This window comes from Cicer arietinum, chromosome 8 (genome assembly GCF_000331145.2).
Source record: "Cicer arietinum cultivar CDC Frontier isolate Library 1 chromosome 8, Cicar.CDCFrontier_v2.0, whole genome shotgun sequence".
NCBI lineage: Eukaryota > Viridiplantae > Streptophyta > Magnoliopsida > Fabales > Fabaceae > Cicer > Cicer arietinum.
The window spans coordinates 25,095,669-25,105,936 of record NC_021167.2 but is presented as its reverse complement, the minus strand read 5'-3'; the positions used below and the strand labels follow the sequence as shown (position 1 = coordinate 25,105,936).

The 10,268-nt window shown below is 30.8% G+C and overlaps 1 long non-coding RNA gene across 1 annotated transcript; it reads right to left on the bottom strand.

Annotated features, from left to right (window-relative positions):
- Nucleotides 1-1,227: 1,227 nt before the first annotated feature.
- Nucleotides 1,228-3,254, bottom strand: LOC105851186 (uncharacterized). Its single transcript, XR_003470636.2, has 3 exons — nt 2,701-3,254; nt 2,359-2,442; nt 1,228-1,447 (listed from the first exon to the last, which is right to left on the bottom strand). It is a non-coding gene; the product is annotated as an uncharacterized lncRNA (long non-coding RNA).
- Between the last annotated feature and the right edge of the window lie 7,014 nt (nt 3,255-10,268).

Below are 10,268 nucleotides of genomic sequence, written 5' to 3'. Positions count from 1 at the left end.
GCAGATAAATACGAAAGCTAATAAAGCTAATATCAGATATGTAGTTCATCTATTTTAGTACACATTGAACTATTCCAACCAAATTGGATAGAATCTAATATAGCAAGAGACTCATTATGAACTACACCACTAACAGGACACCAAATATAGAGCAGAGGAGTGAACAAGAGAATATGAAGAAGAAGGTTGAACAAGAGGGGGATCCTCTATTAGGCCTCAAACAGAACAAGCCCAAGATTTAGAAGGTTTATACTCAGTAATTCACAGTAATGTATAAGCAAAATACCAAGTTTATACTCAGTAACTCACACTAATGTAACTAGCTCAGAGAAATTATATATGGTTAATTGCACTATTTACTCTTGGTTCATGTTTGATTGAACAACAGGAACAAAATTATGAAAGGAAATGAAAAAAACTTCTCTTCTTTTCCATCAAAAAGTTTTGCTTTTAGTGCACCAAGAAAACAATTTGAATCTGACCCAGATTCATTTACATCCTCAAAAGAAAAGGGTTCAGTGTTTTCCATCTTGAAAGTTGAACTAGCACCACGTTTGGCACCACCACCAACACCACTGGTTGCAGCTTGTGGCAAATCAAAGTTTGTTCATGCATTAGCACCTCTTAAAGCTCATGCAGCAGTGTCATAAGCACGAGCTGCATCTTCAGTTGTATCAAATGTACCGAGCCAGAGCCTAATTTTCTGTATAGAGTCTTTGATCTCTGCCACCCATCTTCCTGATGGTCTTTGAAGAACTCCTACAAATCTGTGGTGACCTCTTCATGATTTCTTTCTGCTACGGATTCCATTATCAGTTACTGCTCTTACCATCTTTTATATGATTACTATGTCTCAAACTCTGCCACTACATTGATAACCGAACCTTTTTAGCTTACTCAATTCTTGACTAACTCCCCCAGATCCTTCTCTCTCCCTTCTATATGCTTATTCCTAAAGAATTAACACATTTCCTCACAACCCTTGACATTCCAAATTCCTCTCCTTTAGTAGTTGTGTGAGGTCTTACAGGAGCTCAAAGATTTTAATGCCTAATTCTAAAAGTTTATACAACTTTAACAAAGCCAGGTCAAGAAAAAAAGGGTCGTAAACAGGGATCTAAAGAGGACTTTTTATATTGTGACAAAAACTACATTTATATCCCTAAACAGAAGATAGGAAAATGCTGAATGTTCCAAACTAAAAGTGATTAAAAAGACACAGTTCAGTGAAGACTATTAAAGCATCGTTGTATCTAGTATTAGTGATTAAACAAGATTAGTGCACCAAGTAGCAGTAAATATACAGAGGCAGCTCTTTATTGGGAATAAGGAGATAAAACTAAAGCTCAAATACTTAAAGTAGTCATACATACATCATAAATAACCTTCGCAATAACATCTTTGAAGAGAAGCAATTCACCATGTAGGTTCAAGTGGGAAATTTGACCTGTAAAGTAGGACAGATGTGAGTTCACAATCAATGGTTGAACATACAGATTCAATGGTGAACAAAATTGAAAAGCTCGCTACTTTTCTCTGAAGGAATCAGTATTAATGAACAATAGAGCATAAATGTCGAATCAATCAAACCGTGTAAAAAAGATTGTAGCAGTTATGAAAAGTGAATCCAGACATGTAAAACAAAACAATACACACCATATACCAGTACTAATAAAAAAGATTATATAACTTCAAAATACTTAACTATTGTTTCAAAAGATGAAGGCACTTCTACTCCATTAGGCAGTATCTTGCCAGGCATAATGTGAATATTTGTAGAATGTAGGAAAGCATAATGTGAGAAATATATGAATCATTAGAAAAAGAGTGCTCTGAGTGCCACCACATGGGTGTATCTATATTACAATGGGGCAACTCAGCATGCAGTCAGATTTAAAGATCTGATAATTTTGACACAGGAAAAAGATGCCACTACATGATACAAAATTCATAAATTTTCAAACGAGATTCCAACAAATGGATAGATGGCAAGTCAACATCCAGAAATCGTGTTAAAAAACAGTTTCTTCAGTATGCTCCAAAAGAACAATGGAGATGCTTGTTAAGTTTTTTCAGTTTCTACTAAAACCCAGTAAGGTCATTTTATGTTAGTTAAGTTACAAGCCTTTGCCCTTACAATGACTCTAATTGAGATGCTTGAGTTCTTCAATGCTTTAATTTTTAACTTTCTCTATTGATGAAAGCTTACATGCCAAAATTTTGCAAACATTCAAATTTGAAAATACAGACAGCACCATTTCTATGTTTCATAAGCATAGGTCCCCAACTCCCCCATGACAAATTTAGATTAATTGAAATTCAATTAACTCTAATAGGTAAACAGAGTATTTGACAAACTTTAGATCTTAGCAGATATGGCGGTGGTTTCAGCTCAAACTTTGCAGTGACTTTAGTTGCCCCATCTTTCCTTATGCATCTTCCCTGCAGTATTCAATAAGCAAACTTCAAAACTGGGCATGTTTTTCCAGCCAATGAAACAAAGTAAAAGGTCTAATACAATATGATATGACAAGTGCCTAATCATGGATGTTGTTAGTTTGAGGTTGAGATTGATGTTGTAAGAAGGAGAAACCATTCATATTCATATCAAATTTTTAACATCCTTTTCGCTAATTTCATATTCATATCAATCCTTAAACACCTTATTGACAAACATATGACAAATAAAAGAGAACCAACCTCAGGCGCATACCATCAAACACCTAATACTCACTCTTTCACCTGACCAAACTCTGATTCTCAAAATGATGCCGGTTTTCAAAACCCCATTCAACGGTTACTCCGTCAAGTTCAGGCCATTCTACGAAAACCCCATAGCCGTCGCCACCGCTTAACCCCGTTTGCCGTGACTCTTTCCTCTCCGGTTCATGGGATGACACCGTCAAATTATAAACTCTCGATCGTCCCATTTCCGTTCGCACTTTCAAAGAACACGCTTACTGTGTTTATTCCTCCGTTTGGAACCCTCGTCTCGCCGATGTGTTCGCTTCCTCTTCCGGTGATTGCACTATCCACGAATCAAGTGCAGCTTCGTGAGCTCCACTGCTCATACTACTGCATGCAAGCTCGCTGTAATTTTCTAATCGACATGGCTAGGGTTCTATTGCTCGATTAGGGTTTGATTGGGATTCTATGATAGGAGTCTATGATAGGAGTGAAACAATGGTAGAAGTAGAAGAGATTCTAATTTGGGTAAAAATAAAAAGCATACAGATTTTGATTTGGGGAAATGAGAAGTTAAATGAAAAAGAAATAAGGGTAATTTGTTTTCTTAAATCCTTTAACTACGGTTAGCGACAATAGGTATATGTTATTTTTTTTCAGTGATAATTAGTGACACTCAACGTGTAGCTACAAGTAATTATAGTGAAAACATTTACAGATAAGTGTCACAATAGATAAATTTTTTTGTAGTGACAGGTCGTAGTTGTCTCTAAAAATGCATATGATTTGTAGTTTTTTTAACTTTGTATCATAAGAATTATTATATCAATTAGGAGAAATTAGAGCATGCACATGGCCAAACAACCGATGCAACAAAGTTAGATCTAAAAATTTACTTTACAAAGAAAAAATTCCTCTAAGCAAATCATGTTTATCTTATTATACTAAATAATTTTCAAAGATGACAGTTTATTAAATATGTTAATTTTTTTGATTTTATGTAACAAAGCAAATATATATACCAATCTCACTCTGATTATTAATGGTCATCACCTCATAATATTAAGAAAATGATTTTAAAGGTATTTTTAAAATAAGAACACTAAATATGAATAGTTAGAATTGTTAATTTGTATTTGAATCCAATAAATATAGTCACCGTTTTGATTTTGATTATTTAATTTTCTGATTGTTCAGAAGATACAGCACAATGTTTTGGATATATTTTTTTTTTCTTCATATATTCCCGTTTTTAAAATAAAATTTTAAAATATTTTACTTTAAAACTAATAAAGTAAAATATTCTATTTTTTTGGATTTTTAAGAAGGTGTATGATAGAGAAACTATTAGATGTAAAAACAATTTTTTTTTGTCTGTTTCAAATAAAAAGTGTGCATGTGTTTTTTTTTAACAAAAGTAAAATATATTAAAATCATAGATAAAATATAATAAAAATTATAATATATATTATATTAATAAAATCCTACAAAATATATTGAATGAGAAAAAAAATACAATGTTATATTAATAAAATCCTACAAAATGTAATGCTTTCATTTTGATAGTCAAGTAAAACTAGAATTTGATTACTAATTTTTCCATCATGCTGCTCTTTTGGAGGAGGTACACCAATATATCCTGCACTTATTGAAGTGATTAGGTTTGTTAATGTATATTTTATTTTGGTACCAATCCTTATTGATTTCAAGACAATGAAGGAAAAATGTGACACCCTAAACCCCAAATAAATTTTTTTTTTTTTAAGATAAAGAGTATCACATAATCATAAGCATGTCACATAAATCTAAAATTTCCATCAAACATAATGGATTCGAAATCATAGTATCAAACAACAGAATTCTTTTTGAAGTACACATACTCATGTTTTAAATTCAGTGCAAATATAGTCCCAACCCGATGTCACTATCAGAGCGGGAATTCCCAAAATAAAATACTCAAAATAACATCAACACAATGCATAATAATGAAGGTCTCCAAGGCATGGTGGCTTCCGCCTCTCCTGATGGTATTAGTCATCACCTGCAACTTACAACTCGTCTGTGTCCGTCGCAAACGCCAAACACAAACAACGAGGGGTGAGTATCGAAATTATGTAACAGTATAAAATACACGAGGAGAACACGCAAACAATCAAATTATCACAATCTCAAAACAGTCAAGTGTATAATATCAGCGACTTATCAAATTCATTCATAATAAGACAATCAAAATAATGAAATGCTATGCATGTCCTATACTCTATACTTCATCATTTGGTACCATTCTACTCTGAAGTACTTGGTTAGGAGGCCTGATACTATGCCACTACAAGAGTGGACGGACAATTCATGAATGGCCAAGTCCTCATAGATCCCCTCAACTCAACCCGAGACACATATACGCGACAGTCGGGGTACTCTTGTGTTGCACGGTAGTTCCCGGCCTTAGGGAATAACCCACTAATCCACTTAGGAATTCCCCACTAGGTGTACCCCCAAGGTCTATCAGTCTTACCTTACAGTTCGACTGTAGCCCTCCACGATCAGGCTCATTCAGTTGTACTTCCCCGAATCACTAGGTTTGTCAGACCCTCCCTATATGATGACAAAACAATCCTAACTCCAAATCTACAACACATATCTCAGACTTACTCGATCATCACTACTCACTAAGTTTCAGTTTGACTTCACGATATTCGTCATCATATATCTTTATCAGTCAATCACAATAAAATCACAATATTTGGTTTACACTACTCACAATACACAATCCAATTTCATCAATCACATAATAAGGAATTCAATCGGTGATACATTCTAGTAATATCATAAATTCAATCAAGTAACAAAACATTCAAGTTCAAATCATTCAGACATTAACAATCAACAGAAGATTTCATAAAATCAGACAACATGCAATCTTAATATAAATAAATTCACGACAATTCTACAAGTTGCTAAATTATATTTTAGTCCTCACTATTACCATCCACATCTTATTAATTAATTATAATTCATCAATAGGGCTCAACTGTACGTAGTAAGCCCCGAATGAACATTTGGGAATTTCAGCATTCCCGTTCATCTCACGTTATTTTATACTCATAAGATCGAACCTCATCCCCCCCCTTACCTCGGCTGAAGATTCCGTCCAATGAGTCTGATCTGCTAACGAGTCGTTTCTTTATCGGTCGTCGTCTCTAATAGTCCGCGAGGGAATCATAACCACACAACCACAAAATACAAATGAATTACTTACTATAAATAAATGAATAAATAATTAATAAAATAATTAATAAATTAATAACGAATAAATAAAGAATGAATAAATAATAAATAAATAAATAAGTCAAAAATAAATTATGACTACAATCTCTAAAATAAATTATGACTCAAAAATAAATTGTGACACCCTAAACCCCAAATAATTTTTTATTTTTATTTTATTTTATTTTTTTGATAAAGAGTATCACATAATCATAAGCATGTCACATAAATCCAAAATTTCCATCAAACATAATGAATTCGAAATCATAGTATCAAACAACAGAATTCTTTTTGAAGTACACATACTCATGTTTTAAATTCAGTGCAAATATAGTCCCAACCCGATGTCACTATCAGAGCGGGAATTCCCAAAATAAAATACTCAAAATAACATCAACACAATGCATAATAATGAAGGTCTCCAAGGCATGGTGGCTTCCGCCTCTCCTGATGGTATTAGTCATCACCTGCAACTTACAACTCGTCTGCGTCCGTCGCAAACGCCAAACACAAACAACGAGGGGTGAGTATCGAAATTATGTAACAGTATAAAGTACACGAGGAGAACACGCAAACAATCAAATTATCACAATCTCAAAACAGTCAAGTGTATAATATCAGCGACTTATCAAATTCATTCATAATAAGACAATCAAAATAATGAAATGCTATGCATGTCCTATACTCTATACTTCATCATTTGGTACCATTCTACTCTGAAGTACTTGGTTAGGAGGCCTGATACTATGCCACTACAAGAGTGGACGGACAATTCATGAATGGCCAAGTCCTCATAGATCCCCTCAACTCAACCCGAGACACATATACGCGACAGTCGGGGTACTCTTGTGTTGCACGGTAGTTCCCGGCCTTAGGGAATAACCCACTAATCCACTTAGGAATTCCCCACTAGGTGTACCCCCAAGGTCTATCAGTCTTACCTTACAGTTCGACTGTAGCCCTCCACGATCAGGCTCATTCAGTTGTACTTCCCCGAATCACTAGGTTTGTCAGACCCTCCCTATATGATGACAAAACAATCCTAACTCCAAATCTACAACACTTATCTCATACTTACTCGATCATCACTACTCACTAAGTTTCAGTTTGACTTCACGATATTCGTCATTATATATCTTTATCAGTCAATCACAATAAAATCACAATATTTGGTTTACACTACTCACAATACACAATCCAATTTCATCAATCACATAATAAGGAATTCAATCGGTGATACATTCTAGTAATATCATAAATCCAATCAAGTAACAAAACGTTCAAGTTCATATCATTCATACATTAACAATCAACATAAGATTTCATAAAATCAGGCAACATGCAATCTTAATATAAACAAATTCACGACAATTCTACAAGTTGCTAAATTATATTTTAGTCCTCACTATTACCATTCACATCTTATTAATTAATTATTATCACTCAATAGGGCTCAACTGTACGTAGTAAGCCCCAATAGTCAAATTAATCTATTTTTGGATTAGCTATAAAAGGAAGGAATCTTGTTTAAATGGGTATTAAGAATTTCTAATTGTCTGAAGAAGTAAGGGAGAAGAAGGAGGCATACCTAATGTGGTTGATCTTGGGAGGCGGCTGTTGCTACTTTTGCTTTCCCTAATTTTTGTTTTCCTTAATTCTTGCTTTCCCTAATTTTTGCTTTCCCTAATTTTTTGTTTTCCCGTAACCACCTTGTGCTGATCTATATATGTATATACTTATAGTATACTAGCCTAGGTTTTATTATTATTATTATTATTATTATTATTATTATTATTATTATTATTATTATTATTATTATTATTATCCCATTCTATTAGTGCTAAAGGTAACAACTAATGTAACGACACAATTTTACTCATCGTATTATTTTATACATACATATATATGTATACATATTTTATTTTATTTATTTTTATAAGTTGAATATAGTTACTATTGATGAATTAAATCAATTACTAAGACAACACACAAGACACACCTAAAGAAATTAGGACACATATTAACACTCATAACAAAAAATAGTATTGTATCATTATATTATTTAAAATAAGGTAATGAGAAATTTGGGTGTTACAAAAAATACCCGAGTTAATATCAAAAGCTTCTATTTTAGAACAAGTTTAGTTTAATAATAACCATTTTGACAGTAATTAGTAGATGCAGAGTTGAAACAGAGAAGATACATTGTTGTTTCTTCATTTTATTGCTTTGAATGTTGAAGTGTGAGATTAGTAGGATATTTTGATATTACTAACTAATTGATCATACTTAATTAATAATTAATTTGTATTGATGAATTGAGAGAGAAGGGGTAAGTTAGTGTCCTTTTCCTGAGGATGCTAATTGGTATAAGGTGTAGTTTAGTTAGAGTTGGAATCTATCTATTATATATATTTAAAACAGACCCTCGAATGTCACTTCACCCCCGAATGCCACATCATTCTATTTCATCCACCTATATAAATATTTTCCACGTCAGCCAAAAAGCTGATGTGGACCTCTTCTCCTTTCTCCCCTTCTCAATCATGCTTTCAATCCCTAATCTCCTTCAATCCTCCTCTCAATCACTAATTTATAAATTTATGAAAATAATCATAAAATAAGAATATATGAAAAATTATTAAAAAAAATTACTTCCAATTATTAAAATACACAAATTTATTTAAAATTATAATATATGAATATATTAAAAAATATAATGAACAAAAGTTTATTATATATATGTGTTTTGAAAAAATATGTTAACACTAAATTTTTATCAATTAAATTATATATTTACAATTAAATGCTATATTTTATTTTAATTTCCCTTATTATAATAATAATTTGATTGTTAAAAAATAAATGAAAATTTAAGTATTGCATAAAATCTATTATATAAATTTAAAACAGACCCCCGAATGCCACCTCATTTTATTTCATCCACCTATATAAATATTTCTCACGTCAGCCAAAAAGCTGATGTGGACCTCTTCTCCTTTCTCCTCTCTCAATCATGCTTTCAATGCCTAATCTCCTTCAATCCTCCTCTCAATCACTAATTTATAAATTTATGAAAATAATCATAAAATAAGAATATATGAAAAATTATTAAAAAAAGTTACTTTCAATTATTAAAATACACAAATTTATTTAAAATTATAATATATGAATATATTAAAAAATATAATGAACAAAAGTTTATTATATATATGTGTTTTGAAAAAATATGTTAACACTAAATTTTTATCAATTAAATTATATATTTATAATTGAATGCTATTTTTTATTTTAATTTCCCTTATTATAACAATATTTTGAATGTTAAAAAATAAATGAAAATTTAAGTATTGCATAAAATTAAATTATTTTTTAATAAAATTTATTTTTGGTACATATCAACATAACTATAATTCAATTGCACAAACAATTAGTTAAAACTTTTAAATACCTAAAATTAATTTAAAGTATATGTAAATCTTTAATAAAATTAATTTCAAACTCTTGATGAAATATATTCAATAATTTTTTTTTACAACAACTTCTCATGCTCGTAATTAAAAAATCATACTAATAAAATAAATAAATTTAGACTACACTACAATATAATTCAACATTAACATTTTTTTAAAATAAAAAATCATAAATAGTCAATCATATTTTTAAATTTTTATATCTTATTTTTGGGTATGTATTTTACATTTTATTTCATCAAATAAATACAAGTACCATTATATGTTGAAAAATAAATTGTTAATCAAAGTACAATGAGTCAAACAATTATCCTATATAATAAGTTATCATACGAATTTTACAAAATATTTTAAAAATTAAATTAGATGATTGTGATAAACATGATTTTCCCTCATTTTAATTTTCCTAATCAAATCTATTATATATATTTAAAACAGACCCCCCGAATGTCACCTCAACCCCAAATGCCACCTCATTCTATTTCATCCACCTATACAAATATTTCCCACGTCAGCCAAAAAGCTGATGTGGACCTTTTCTCCTTTCTCCCCTCTCAATCATGCTTTCAATGCCTAATCTCCTTCAATCCTCCTCTCAATCACTAATTTATAAATTTATGAAAATAATCATAAAATAAGAATATATGAAAAATTATTAAAAAAAGTTACTTCCAATTATTAAAATACACAAATTTATTTAAAATTATAATATATGAATATATTAAAAAATATAATGAACAAAAGTTTACTATATATATGTGTTTTGAAAAAATATGTTAACACTAAATTTTTATCAATTAAATTATATATTTATAATTGAATGCTATTTTTTATTTTAATTTT